The sequence below is a fragment of the Taeniopygia guttata genome, chromosome 4A (assembly GCF_048771995.1).
Source record: "Taeniopygia guttata chromosome 4A, bTaeGut7.mat, whole genome shotgun sequence".
NCBI lineage: Eukaryota > Metazoa > Chordata > Aves > Passeriformes > Estrildidae > Taeniopygia > Taeniopygia guttata.
Window position 1 is genome coordinate 8,897,447 of NC_133029.1, and position 7,804 is coordinate 8,905,250.

The window sequence follows — 7,804 nt, forward strand, 5'->3', positions numbered from 1 at the left end:
CCGGCAGGCGCCGGACCGGGGATGCCCCGCGGTGGCCGCTGCAGGGGCAGGGTAGCGGCGGCTTGTTCTGGCGGTTTTTGCGGTGTGCACTGGCGTTGCTCTGCTCTGAGAAGGGGTAGCTTACGAGAGATGCGCGTCCAGGGAAGTTTAATAGAGAGGCTTTCACTGAGAAAAAAAAAAAAAAAAAAAAAAAGGTGTTGTCCGTGTTTGCAATAAACACGAGCGATCGGCGCCAGCACCCGGAGCTTTAATGCGGTTTTGCTGGTGCTGAGAGGCAGAAAGTGCAGCAGAAAACGATGGGGGAAACAGGAGCTTGGTGCACATCAGGGGGAGGAGAACCTGCGCTGTGAAGCGGGGAGAAGACAGCTGGACTGAAAACTCGGTGGATTTGGGTCTGAAAGATGGAATAAAGTGTGATGGGTGCTGGATGGCACCCTGACACTATGGATTAGGGAAAAAAAAACCCGCAATAACCCCACGCCCAAGCAAAACAAGTCAGTCTGGCTTGGCGGAGAAAGGGGAAATGGAAGAAGGCATTGAGGCTGGGAGACAGCCAGAAGATGCCAGAGGAGATGGAGCTCTGTGCTCAGCAAGGAAAGGCCTTTCTGGAATGGCATATTCCTGTCTGTGATGCTGTGGAAGAACTGAGGATTTGGAATGGTCGGGTTCTAAGAGACATCCCCAGCCGTGGGAGAAGAAGATGAAGTTTGAAGAAGATGATAAAACGCATTGACCTGATAATGAGACAGTTGGAGTGAAGATGGTGCTGATAGGAAAGCAGTTATGCCGTCTGGAGGAAGTGGAAATAATGCAATTTGTTATCAAAGGGCAGTTAATTTTCTCAGTTGTGTGCTTGCAATCCTGTACTTTCCCCCAGAGTGTCACAAAACCTAAGCTGGCATGTCAGGGCCACACAGAAACCAGGGCATCGATCAAACGAAGGTCCCACATGCAAGAGCTGTTGTAGGCTGGAGGGAAATGTCGGTAACAGCAGCACAGATGAAACCACGAATTCTGAAAGCAGCAAGTCTTTCTCAGCTCCACCACAAAGAATGGGGCATTTCAGAGGATAGGGAGAGTCTTGCTCTGGGAATTTTGTATTTCCTCAGGCTTCACTCCTTTAGTACAAAGTTCTGTTTTTAAAACATGATCTCACAAGGAGTTAGGAGCAATCAAATTAGGAGGATTTGACTATTAGGAGACAGACATTGAATTAAGATTTAATTAATTGGAAAAGGAGAAAATGGTCTTTTCAGGTAAGTCATGCAGTGGAATGGCACCTTTTGTATCTGCTGGAGTATTTACTTCAGGACTTATGAATATACATTGATATGTTCCAACACTCCCTTGTTCTGAGTGAAGAATTCAGAATATTTGGATCTCTTGCTTCCACGGTAGGAAATGGGCTCTGAACCGAGTAGATGTTCTGCAGACATAACGGGAAGGCTGATTAACTTGTTTCCTTTATGCCAATTTAGTGAAGCTTGAAATGAAATCTAATGGCAGCAATCATAACAAGCAAATCTTTTTCTGTGTAATAACACAGGAAAAATAGCAAGTGATGTGGGATTAAAAGAACAGTATAGTTTATTTAATTTAGCAGAATGGAAAATACCTTGCTTTGCACCAGAAATATCATCATTAATACCAGAAAACAGATTCTTTTTCTGTTTGCATCTGGTTACTTCACCCTCCCTGCACTCCATCCCTGCCATATAACAGCCTGTCACAGGCATGTGGGGGTGTGACATCATTTTACATGATCTTGGTGGACTGAGCTGGTGGTTTATTGTCATTGTCACACAGTCACAGGGGGATTCATGCACCTGCAGGTGCAGGAAGCGATAGGACAACCACAAAGGCTGCCCAAGGGGTTTCTGCCCTGTGTGGAATCCTTGGGGAGACCAAAAGATCAAATTCCACCCCTGAGGAGCTGGTGCAAACACCTCGTGTTTATGTAAAGGAAGAGGTTTGTCCCACAAAGCTCACATGGTCCAGCCATCTGGATGGGATAAAAAGTTGTTAAAAGCAATGTAAAAGCATTTTCACAGTGATATTCTCCTCTTGCCACCCAACTGACAGAAGCACTGTTTGGCACTGTTCTCCCTAAACAGAGAAATTTTTGGCAGTTCTCAAGGCCTGTCTCTTCTTTGTAGCTCTGGAAGGAGCAAAATGAAGCTCTGTTCCTCTTATGTTTAACAAATCCTTCAGCTGTCCTTAAAGTTTACTAGTTAGGGGTCAAATGTTGTCTGATTCCTCCTTAATTCCGTAAGTTATTATATTCAGTGCTTGTAGAATTCAACTTCTAACAAATATCCACTGCATATTATTTATAATGAGTAAGTTCTTTATTGATTGTGGCAGTTTTAATAAAATTTAGGTGATAGTTATACTTCAGTAACATAAGCTCACACTCACATTTTCAGCTGTTTTCCTTTAATGAGAGAAGAGTGAATGATTGTTACCATAATGCAGAGAAAATGCCTTACTCTCTTGCTTAATAGAGAGAAATGATTTTGCAGCTGGCACAGTTCTGAGAGCCACTGATGGATGGCAAGCTGATCCTGGTTTTCTAAGACATTCACATTCCCTATGTTTATTGCTGGATGTGAGGAGGAGGACTGTAATGTTTCTGTACAGCATTACAGTTTTACTGCATGTTATACTGCCTGACATCAGTTGTTTTAAAATGGTACTGACATGTACTGAGAGCAAATATCAAAACATTATAATTTCTTTTTAAAGCTTAAGTTCATTGAGGAATATAATTTCATGCCTAATTTCATTTGCATCATATGCTTAATCCTTTGTGAATCCTTTAGCAGTTTCAGCAGTTTAGATACTATTTCTGTAATCAGACTTTTCTTAGCCCAGGGATTTGCCAAAGTTGATGGATGTGTGTGGTCAGAAGCAAAGTGTCGCTGTTTAATGAAGCACTGAGTAACTTAATGTTTCTGATTCCTGGTGCGGAAGAGTAGAGGTTGTGATAAAAAGAAGAAAGAGATAATCCCTAGGACATGCAGTAATCATGACTTTATTCTAATGTGTTTTTATTTATTCTTTTAGATATCTCTAAACAAAAGGGCAATTCCTGTGGGTTTGCTTTTTTTTTTTTTTTTTAGGGAGAAGATTATGGCAGAACCAATTATTTCTTCCTTCCCTGGATTAGATTCCATTTCACGTGGAAGAGGTGGAAAGGGGAATGTATTAATGCCGGCCAGAGAGGTTGCAGATTCACTTGGCAGAGGGGGGTGAACCACAGGGACCTTCTTGGGACTGTGCCAGCAGCTATTCCCGAGTTTTCCTTCCCACGCAGCCCCAGCCTGTAGCTGTGGGCTGAGCACTCGGGGTCCGGCCGCAGTGAGCCCCGGAGTGCCCAGCACGGGTGACACCTGCGGGGCTGTGGTGGGGGTCCCTGGGGCGGGGACAGCTCCCAGCAAACCCCTCCATGGAACAGGGAACCCGAGCGCTCCGGGGCAGGTGGTGCCAGGAAACCAAACCAATAAACGCTCTGCGGGAAACTGCTGAGTCAGGACTGGGGAAATCACGTGAAAAAGCCAAAAAAAAAAAAAAAAAGCAAGCTTGGTGGGGAGGTGAAGAGATCGGAGAGCAGATTGCAGCAGCGAGCTGCGAAACTTCCTGTAAAGCGCCCGTGTCGCGCCGCAGCTGGAAAAACATTCCCGGCGCTGGGAATTGCTGGTTCCCCAAACCCGGCCCGTCCCACGGACCCGTCCCACAAACCTAATCCGTCCCACAGACCAGACTCAGCTCGTGGCCATTGTGTGCTGCAGCCTCAGGGCTAAAAGCAGGGCAGGAGCTGGGCCTTGGCACGGTGCCCTGGCACTGCTGTCCCTGTGCTGTGGCACTGCTGTCCCTGTGCCAGGGCACTGCTGTCCCTGTGCTGTGGCACTGCTGTCCCTGTGCCAGGGCACTGCTGTCCCTGTGCTGTAGCACTGCTGTGTGTCCCTGTGCTGTGGCACTGCTGTCCCTGTGCCGGGGCACTGCTGTCCCTGTGCTGTAGCACTGCTGTGTGTCCCTGTGCTGTAGCACTGCTGTGTGTCCCTGTGCTGTGGCACTGCTGTCCCTGTGCCAGGGCACTGCTGTCCCTGTGCTGTGGCACTGCTGTCCCTCTGCCATGGCACTGCTGTCCCTGTGCTGTGGCACTGCTGTCCTGTGCTGTAGCACTGCTGTATGTCCCTGTGCTGTGGCACTGCTGTCCCTGTGCCGTGGCACTGCTGTGTGTCCCTGTGCTGTGGCACTGCTGTGTGTCCCTGTGCTGTGGCACTGCTGTCCCTGTGCTGTGGCACTGCTGTCTGTCCCTATGCTGTGGCACTGCTGTGTGTCCCTATGCCGTGGCACTGCTGTCCCTGTGCTGTGGCACTGCTGTCCCTGTGCTGTGGCACAGCAGCAGCATCAGGCCCCGAGCACTCCCAGCTGCCACTGGATGTGATGTGTGCTGCAGCTGGGTTCACATGTGGCAGCAGATGAGATTTATGCATTTGGTGAGTCAGACTAAGCTGCTTGTAGATGTAGCTCTGTTTAATGTGAAAAAAATGAACTTGTTTGACTGACAACACGTTCTTTGGGCTTGTTCCAGCAAAGTAGAGGTGTGTCAATACTCTCTGGCTTTTGTGGTTTGATCGGCATGCAGTGCTAACTTGCTGGAGATACATCTGTCAGCTTCAGAGCAGAATTTATTGTGTGAAAATGGCTCTGCACAGAATGCACCGCCCACTTCCAGCTCTTATGAAAGATGTGTTGGCTGTAACATTTTCTGAGAGATTTCAGCAGGAAAAGAAGTTACATCTAAAATAGAAAGCAGGGAGGGAAACTGGATATTATACAGTCATTTTCATAACTGGATATTTTAACTGCAAGACTTCAGTGCTACAGGATCCCTTGTGACCTAGAATAACATTACATCCCTTTTACAAAGAACATGATATTTGTAACTAGTCTATAGTTTCCAGCTCTGACAGAGATCAGAAACCAGGTCTGACAAACATCAGGCTGATACCTGTTCACTGTGTTGACCTGAAACAGAGCTCTCTGGGGAATGATCTCTCTCCAGTTTGAGGTTGTGTGTTTGCTTTGTGCTTTTAGAACTAGGATTTGAAGCAGCAACTGCTGCTGTAGGAATTAAAAGGGAGAAAATGAAGGGATACACACACAGCGCCAGTTCTGCAAGTGACAAAATCGCAGCCCTGTGGTTGCAGAACCAGTTCTGACCTACTCCCCAGCCACATCCTACAAACCAGCTCTGCCTGTGCAATGACAAGGCTTCAGCTCATCTCTGCAGAGGTTGTTTGGTAATTTTTGTTCCTATCTCATGCTTGAGAGCTGCACCTTCTCCCCAGCACGCACGTGGCAGAATTGGCCTGTGTAGTGTCCTGCCCAGCCTTCACTGAAAATTAATTAATGACAGAGTGCTTTGCCTTGAGCCTGAAACTAGCACCAGCTGAAGGGCTTTGTGGATGTAATTAAGGGCCTGCTTTTGAGAAAGGTATCTGGTTTGGGCCATGATAATTAATTTTTTTCAGCTATACATCAAGCTTCAGAGACTACACAAGGGTAAAACAGAACAGGCACTGTGATAATTTCCTTGGAAGTTCAGTCCAGAAGGGGAAAATAAAGCTATATATTAAGTGAACATGTTGCTAATAATCTAGCACTCATTTCACAATGAATGAAAACTACTACTGCTCCAAGTAGCAACAAGCAATCTATTCCTTATCATTCCAGATGCAATTTACTTGCATGCTAGCCCCTTTCTGCAAAGTCATGGTGACTAAGCTTTGCAAAGAAGCATAGGAGCCCTTGAGCCCTGCAAAGGCCTGGGCAGTGACCCTCTACACTCCTTAATTGCATAACACCTCTAAATGTTGGATCTACTGAAAGCAATTACTGCAACTTCCTTGTTACTGCAAATATCATTAGATGGAACAGAATCTGTAGACTTACTTTCTTGAAAAGACAAAATTTCATAGCAAGTTATGATTATTCAGGCATTTTAACACAGAAGTACTGAGTGACATCCCTGTTTTCCTCCAGCTCTAAAATACAGGTGTTGCAAGCAGACAAACAACTGATTGTTTTAAGGAGTGAGATAAAGAACTATCAGCAGTTGTAGAGAAAATTAGGTTACTTGTAATCTCCTGTCTGAATAGTCTCCTTAGGCTGCAAGAACTGACCAAACTTTTGATCTAACAAATATAACAATGCTGGTAGCAAAAGAACTCGTGGAATTCAGCAGATACAAGCAGAAGGGACATGATAAGGAGACAATTCCAAGAGAAAAAGCTACATGAGAAGGTGCCCAGCCCAGCAACAATGGAACCCAGCAGGAAATCAAGAGTCCACCAACCAGAATTTTATGTTTGACTTGGCATGGGTGATGAGTGTCAGGGGTATAAGTGAGAGGTGTGAGTTGGGGTAAGGGTCCCTCTCCAGAGGCACCAGTTCAAGCTGCAGCCAAAGAACTAACAGGAGACTAATTGGAAACATTCACTTGGACTTGGCATTCTTAGTGGGGTCCTAGGGCCAGACACAGGTACTGTGGCTGGTCTGTGTAAATCTCTAGCAATTGATACCTCATTCTAGAAAATTCAATTTCAAAGTTACTTTTTTGTTTATGCCCCAATGCTAATTTTCTATAAGCAGCAGCAAGAGAAGCTGTGAGTCATTTGAAAGGTGACGTTGTACCAGGAAAAAATTACTTAACCAGGAGAAAAACCTGCTTCTTTGTAGATTAACCAACATCCATTGCTTCTCTTCCCAGTTAACTCCATGTGTTACAAGATACACTTTGCACAAAGCTCAGTGCCTCTCAACCACTCCAGTGAGTTTTGAGGTGTTCATTGTTTAAATACCACAGTATGTCCACAGATCCTGGCCTCTTTAAGGGGGAACAAAAAAGGCAAATCCAAAGCTACCATCTTAAATTTGATTTGTCATCAGTTTTTCTCAATCAGGATAAAGTACAGTGGCATATATTGTATTTCACATAGGAAAAGGAATGAAAGAATTTACTGCTCTGTTTCTTTTTCTCAGAGTAGGCAGATAATCTATCAGTCTCCAAACACTCATCTGTTCCTGTGGGACTTTTTTTTTCTTTTTTTGTGAAGAATGTAGGAAATATTCTCTGTAAGGAGAAAGTGGAAAAACCATCCCATGCATTTAGATGCCTCCAAGCTGTAAGACAGGAAGGAAGCAACTGAGCAGGACTGGTGGCAGATGCTTCCCAGACCTGCCAAAGCCCACCTGCCCCAGGACTGTTGTGTGGTTCCAGCCCCCCTGCAGCCCATGCCAGCCTTCCCAGAACAGCTCACAGGATCAGCACCTGCTCTGCCACAGCTCTCCCATCTTCCAGAATTCAGAAAGGAAATCCAAAACACTCCATTCTCCCCCCTCCACCAAGTCCTCAGTGCTCCTGAGCTGGGAAGGGCCAGGCTGGACACAGTCCTTCTGCTCAGATTTAACCCAGCTGTTCAGGGTGAAGAAAAATCAAGAAATGGCCAACTGGCCATTCTTAATAAGAGAAGCAAATTCCCTCTACAGCTTTGTCCTTCATACTTCATTCCAGAGTCATTAAAACAATGATAAAGTGGGAGACAAGGAATATTCACACAGCAGGAGAGGTGCCTCCCTCAGGAGCAGCAAGGCACCACCGCTGGTGTTTTTGTGTATTCCTGCCACTAGTACACATTGTAATCCCAGTTCAGGGTCTATGAGAATGCTTATTTCCTTCCCCTCCAAGAACCATAGAAGACTTAGCAAAACATCCAAAATAATAACAATTCAGGAA